Here is a 6,833-nt window from a genome sequence, read left to right as displayed (position 1 = left end):
AACAATCACATTTATGATGTCGAGTTGAACCACTTCATAATAAAATGCAAAGGGAATAGAAGCAAAGAATATTCCTACTGCGAGACAGATGTTTACAAGCAATAAAAATTGTAGGATGGTTATTGAGCAATAAATAATAATAGAATCTGAGAGTCGGACCCGACGGCACCGCGGCGACGACGGTGCGAACGCACACAACTTTTCTCGTTATGTCCTTTGGAGATGTTTTGAGATTTGCAGGAGCTCGGTAGTGCATCGGGCACAATGGCCCCTTTCTTATCCTGTTTGCGGGGACACATCTATTTCGACTTTTTGTTGAGGCTGTGGAACAGTTGGTCGCGGGGCACGTACGCTCGCTCGTCGCAGACGCGCTTAGAATTCAATATCCTTATTTCACGTTACCGTCTTTTGCACATACATAAAACAACCAACGATAGGTACTTACACAGGCTTTGTTTATCCTATTTGTTGATGTTCCAACAAAACCCATATTACCTACGGTTTACACATGTGCCGGACAAACTTTGGCTCTTTGACTACATACTCGCAATTGTATGTTATTTATTGCCTGAGACAGCTTTCCGCGTCGATAAGTTTCGTACACTTGTCACGGATAAATTGTTTGATGATCTAATAAATGCAAAAGCCCTTCAGGGACTCCGTCTACAATTTATATCGGTATAAGCGCCACATCGGAGAGATAGACAGGTGAATGATTGACAGTGATAGACGGCTTTTATATCTTTTTATCCACAATAATTCAAAGTGGTAACAAAGTTTTCATAATTAAAGAAGACGGCTTGGCGTCAGAAATTTAGACTTACCATTAAAATATATACTCGAACCATGTATGCAAAAGTAATATCATTAAAACTTCATAGCACGACGCTTTTTATACCTCTTAATATGCAGCTATGAAGCTCTAACTTTGCAATTTAATTACACTATTCCGGTAATTGTATTCAGTCCGGTCACGGCGCGGCGGCTCGTTCACAGATCGCTACGCGCAGCCTCCGCATCATGTTAATATGCCTCCCGAGGTAGATTATCAAACGTATTATCACCTATACCGACGGTGTTAAGTAGCTACGATCCACTGTCTACCTACAAATACTACCAAGATACAGAAAACATTGTTATTAATATTTAGTAAAGTTTTCAATTCAAATGCAGCTTGCCTACAACATTTTTTTTATCACCATTGCCATCACACAAAATAGACTATATTTAGTATTTTTATACCCTCTACTCACAAAGGAATATTACACGATCTATATACTGCAGTATTTCAATAGGAGATTCGGAGTTTTCACAAGAAATAGTTAATGAACGGATCGTATTGATATTTAAGCAACTCACGTCTAGTGCGCCTCGTAAAACGTTTATACGCTTACATAAAATACGAGTTACTAAAATTAAAGACTCTGTTTAATGCTCTATTCAGAACATAAACTGGGACGTAAGTAGGTTTATCTCGTTCCGTAGAGGTACTTTAGAGGCCAATTAATTTTTAAATTTAACACGTTTCACAACTAAGAAACCCGTAAGATTTCATTCAAATACATTTACAAGTATTTGTAGTGACGTATAAAATGTAGAGTTGTTTGTAGTTTGGTAGTAATGTGTGGATATGTTTGGGAAAAAGGCAGTGTTAGTTGTGTCGTGGCGGGTAGTCGGTCGAGTGGCGCGCGTCCGCGTCACAATGGGTACGAGCCTCCCTGCTCCTGCTTCATCGCAACTTGCCACAATACGACTTTCCAAACCTTTCTCATTTCGTTTTTGTTTCGTTGCGCATCGTTGTTGTCGCGGCCGCAGATGTTCCTACGAAAGCGACGGCTCATCTACGGATTAGTACCCGTTAGGTTTTCGTATTATGTGCCCTACATTACAAATGGAAACTGTTGGGAATGCTCAGACAGCTATTATTTACGCATTCATATTATATCTGTTTAACTATATTCTATTTGAAATTATTTTCTTGCTATGAAATAACACTTCCCCTTAGATTTCAGTCAGTAAAGCGTTGACGTTAACGAGCTTTTTCAGTTAATTATATCGGCAAAGGATGATTTTTATTCTTAATTGAGACAGTTTAAATAGAATAAGCGTTTGTGAATTCACGTTGTCCTTCAAAAATTGAAGAGCTCAGGTAAGTATTAATGAGAGACCACTCGTGTTACAAAGTCTGGCCGGCGCACTCCCACCGAGAAAATTACGCGAAAATTTACATAATAGAGAATCCGTGGCTGCCCTAGTCCTTTGAAAGTCGGAGCTGCGGGTCCGCTTCGAGTGACACCGTCGTACATTAAATTAACATCTCTCTCACTTTGTTTGCGAAGGCTACACCGACGGAACCTAATTTGTGATGATAAAAAGGTCGCACTAGCCGCTACGTGTCACTGCATAGCTACGGACACGGAAGTCATCAATACCGTTCACGTATAAACGCCGAGCTCTCGAACGCTGGAATAAAGCACAAAGCTAATTACACACGTTCAGTAACGTGCGCTGTGAAATAAAACAATACTTTGTTAACATTTTTTATTTGTTGCCAATCTACGAGGTTTCAGCAAATGTGTTCGGTAAATTATCGAGTAAAGCGTCTGAATCAGCGGAACTAAAAACGTAAATGCAGCAGTCGCCGTAATTGGGTAACCGCCGCGCATCATTAGGTAATTGCAGCTGTGGCTCGCTGAACGCCTCTCGTTCCCGCCGCGCCCGTGCCGCCCGCCCACTACCACGGTACTATAGTTTTTGTTTTCAAATTTCCTTAAAACTAAACCAAAGCACGGATTATATAACACACATGACATACATGCACGATTCGTTATAGTTAGTTATCAACAATTCTTTACTGAATAAAATATATTGACCGCAATTTTGTTTTTACTCTATTGTGACTATAGTTATATGTATTTTTGCGAATGTATTGTTTAAAAGAGAAATAATCGAACATCGCCTTTCGGTTATAAGTAAAATAAACAAAAGTTAGTCTAAAATCTCATACTATAAAACAGAATTGCACACGAAAATGCGGACGGTGCATTATAATAATGTCAAGAGTCATGTAAACTAGAGAATATTTCACTGAGTATCGTTATTGATGAAATTCAAACAATAAACATTTTAATAAGCGTAAGTTGTAATCAAGTAAAAGAAGCTATCATAGTATAGGAATCGAATAGATTCAATATGCGTGGTGTATCGCTGGCCACGTTCTCCCCGTGAGCCCTGCACCCCGCACAACACTATAATTAGATACGTGTTCGTACACCTACTGTGTACTAAATGTGACATTATTTCTTATTCATTTAGTAACTGAACTAATGGAATAATTTTAACGAAGACGCAATGGAATTTGCCTTAGATATAGAATTTTAGTTTTGTAATGTTCGCAGAAACTAATAAGATGGACTAAGGCTGACATCGGCGAATGATATAACGTAATGAATGTAAGCACATACATGCTAATGATGCATGGCGTGGTATCAAACGACGCGGCGACGGTCTGCGTTTAGTCGTGGCTCATTGTGTTTGTCCTCCATTTGGCGCAGGTATACTGTATTGGTAGTCACTCGGAACACTTAGTACAATGTTAGCAGTACACAATACGGCCACTATCAATATTACTGAGAAGCTCTAATTAATGCCTCGATGGATTTCCCCGAAATCAACTAGTTTTGACGTAAAGCCAAATTAATAACAATTAGTCGTCATTAACGAGATAGAAAGCGAGTGATATAATGAGGGTATTATTGAGCCTAGTCTTGGCTCTGGACGAAGTTACATTAAGTTTGCCGTTGAGCTTAAGTTAGCTGGTCGTCGTGCAGCCTCCGCAGCTATTACCCTCTCCGCTCGACTCTAATATACACTCGTACTCGTACGTAGGTATCTCACTCCGTTTGCTTGTAGATTAGTTCAAATTGCCTTGTTCAGTTCAATGCCTCGTGTAATACGTATTGCAAACAGCTCCTTTTAGTCCATGACGTCAAATGGTACCCTGTTTTGGTGAAAAGCTTAAGCCGTTTATTTACGCTGAGTGCTTGCATGTGCGTTAACAGTCGCTCTGTTGTGACTGGGTTACTGTCTACTATTAGCATATTGTACGAACTCACCGACAATTGTTTACAGTCAGAGTAATTGTGCCCATTTCGTTCACGTTAATAAACTATTTTGACAATGATGATGAACAATACTATGATAATGATTATCAAGTTACGTCCTATTTATATCTTTACATTTAATAATAACAGGTAGTGTACATACCTATTATGTATTTGAATGTAAATTCTAAAAAGTAAACAATGTTTTTAAGTGTTTCAAGTTTCAAACTACTTTGACAACATTTTTATGAATGGTATATTAATATTCATATCATTAATAGTAGAAGTAGTATGCAGAAAATATCATATAATAAATGGCATTTTGTTATTCCTTATGTATCTTAAAGTTTAAAAATTGCCAAATCTTTTGTATCCATAACATCAAACAAGTTACTTCGTAAAACACAATACCGTAGGCTAAATCCACTAAACACAGTAAAAATTAATCTCCGCAGTGATAAACGGTGCTTGTTTAATTGGATATCACAACAACACCTGTAGATTATTCGTCCTGTAGGACAGCTGGCGTGATACGAGACACTTTACGAGCCGGGAGCAACGTCCTACATGCCCAGAGGTACCCGCAGCGCCCAGCGCGGGACACTAAAAACAAAAACGATCGCTTTATCATACAATATATGGCGGCTCTTATGAACTCACAAACACTTGTGATCGACGCTCAACCAATAAAATCCGGTGATTATTCTCCCCCCTAAAATTGATCCAAATCAATTTATATTATTTACACGCGTTGCACGGATATAAATTGAGTTTTTGTGTTTTATGTTTTCCAATTACCCGCTCGACCCTTTTCACATTGAAAGTGTCCCTGTTTTATTTTGAATGTTTGTTGGTATGAGTAGGTAGTGAATCAGACAGGGGTTCTTATTTAGGTAACTTGTAATAAATAACATGATACAAAAGTCACCAACTGAGTACATTAATTGATTCTAATAATACTCCAAGCAATTTGGGCTTTCGGGATAAAAATTCGTTTCTCGCTTTTTCTCTAGTTTTGAATCGACCAACGTAAAAGTGGATACTATGTTCAACCGCCTTTTCTAGTACAAAACAAAATTGTCAATGCAAATACGATTCGTTTCTAGTTATTTTTCTAGTTTTAAATATCTTAATTAGAATACAAATGCTGTGTGGTTGTAGGAGCGTGACTGGGTAGTTTTATATCAATTTCAGTGTAAGTTGAGTAGTTGGCCTCGGTTAGCACGGCGTCTAGAACTCGTTTAATTAAAAGGGAATCTACTCGTCTAGTGCAGTTAAGCCCGTGTTTGCTCTCCATCTGTGCTCCTCGCACACTTGCCGGCCCACTAAACTAATACATTATGTACCTACTCATACTACATCTACGTGTCATGTAATGGCTTTGTTCATATTTCACCCTTCTCATAGCTTATATAATATTATTTGAAAAGTGTGGCTAGTTTATACTGTCATATCGCATTAGAACTAAACGACTGTTGGTGAATATGAGCTTCAGAAACCATTAAAGCGACGACTTTAATGAGACCATTACCGTAACGATGTACGCGATAGAACATATCTTACTAACATCTCTAATTTGCTTACATATGACTAAGATTTTAATAATATCTTATCTCTTGAATTTCTAGAACGGGTCGTTCTAGAAGTTCAGAGTTAATAAATTATATAGAGCACATTTTAAAATATTGTTGTTTGTCCGAATACCATTATTCTAGAACAATTATGTATTAGTTACGTCTATTATCTGTTGAGATGTACAAAAATCTGTACGGTGAGTTATTTAGAAGACGTGTTCATGGAGTAGCGAATGTTTGCATGCATTCCTCTCCGGCGCTCTCAGTCGCATTCCTCCGCGCTTCACACCGTAATGATCCGTTTATACTAAAATATACCTCTGAAAACGTCTTGACACATTGCCATGCATTCTCTTTGTGTCGTTTGCTTTACTGTGTCTATATAAATTAATTTATTGTTTTATTTATTTCATACAAACAGTATATTCGTTTACTCCGAATAAATCGCAATCAAGCTGTTGAAAAAAAATCAAACCTAACTAAAAACAAGTAACTAACTAACTAAAAACTACTATGCAAGTAAAAATATATAGTAAATTATCAGTGTTAAACATATTTTACAACAAGCATGTTTGCGAATAATCTAAAAAACAGTCATAGTATAGTATAGTATAACTGGGAATTAAATCAAATTTTGTGTATGGTGTGAAATGCGACAAAAGCTTGTCGGCCAAATACTGCAGTTTCCGTAAAAATGGAGCAGACGAAAGGCTTAGAATTAGAAGGAACAGAAAATTAAAGGAGACAATCACACAAACTTACATTTTCAGACTGCTTCAGACATAACTTGTACTTCTTTTTTGATTTTCCTTAGAACTCATTACAAACAAGTTCCTACAACTAATAAAATATACCGTGTTTATAACACATGATTCAACCTGCGCGATACAATAATTTATCTGTTTTACAAACACTTTCATTATTCTATAGTTTTAATTAACAATAACTATTATTATACGAAACTGAAACTTCCTACGCACCACACCCACCAAACGATTATGTCGCAAGCCATTACGTATTCTGCAAATTTTTGCTTAAATAAAAACTTAAATATCCACTTATAAACAGAAAGGTCAGATTTATGTGGGCTTTAATTAGATAATATTTTGTTTAAATCTACTCCTATCCTGAGAAAAGCCTTAATTAGACTTATGCA

The sequence above is a fragment of the Anticarsia gemmatalis genome, chromosome 7 (genome assembly GCF_050436995.1).
Source record: "Anticarsia gemmatalis isolate Benzon Research Colony breed Stoneville strain chromosome 7, ilAntGemm2 primary, whole genome shotgun sequence".
Taxonomy (NCBI): Eukaryota; Metazoa; Arthropoda; class Insecta; order Lepidoptera; family Erebidae; genus Anticarsia; species Anticarsia gemmatalis.
The sequence above is the reverse complement of the archived record's forward strand: the minus strand, read 5'-3'. Positions refer to the sequence as shown.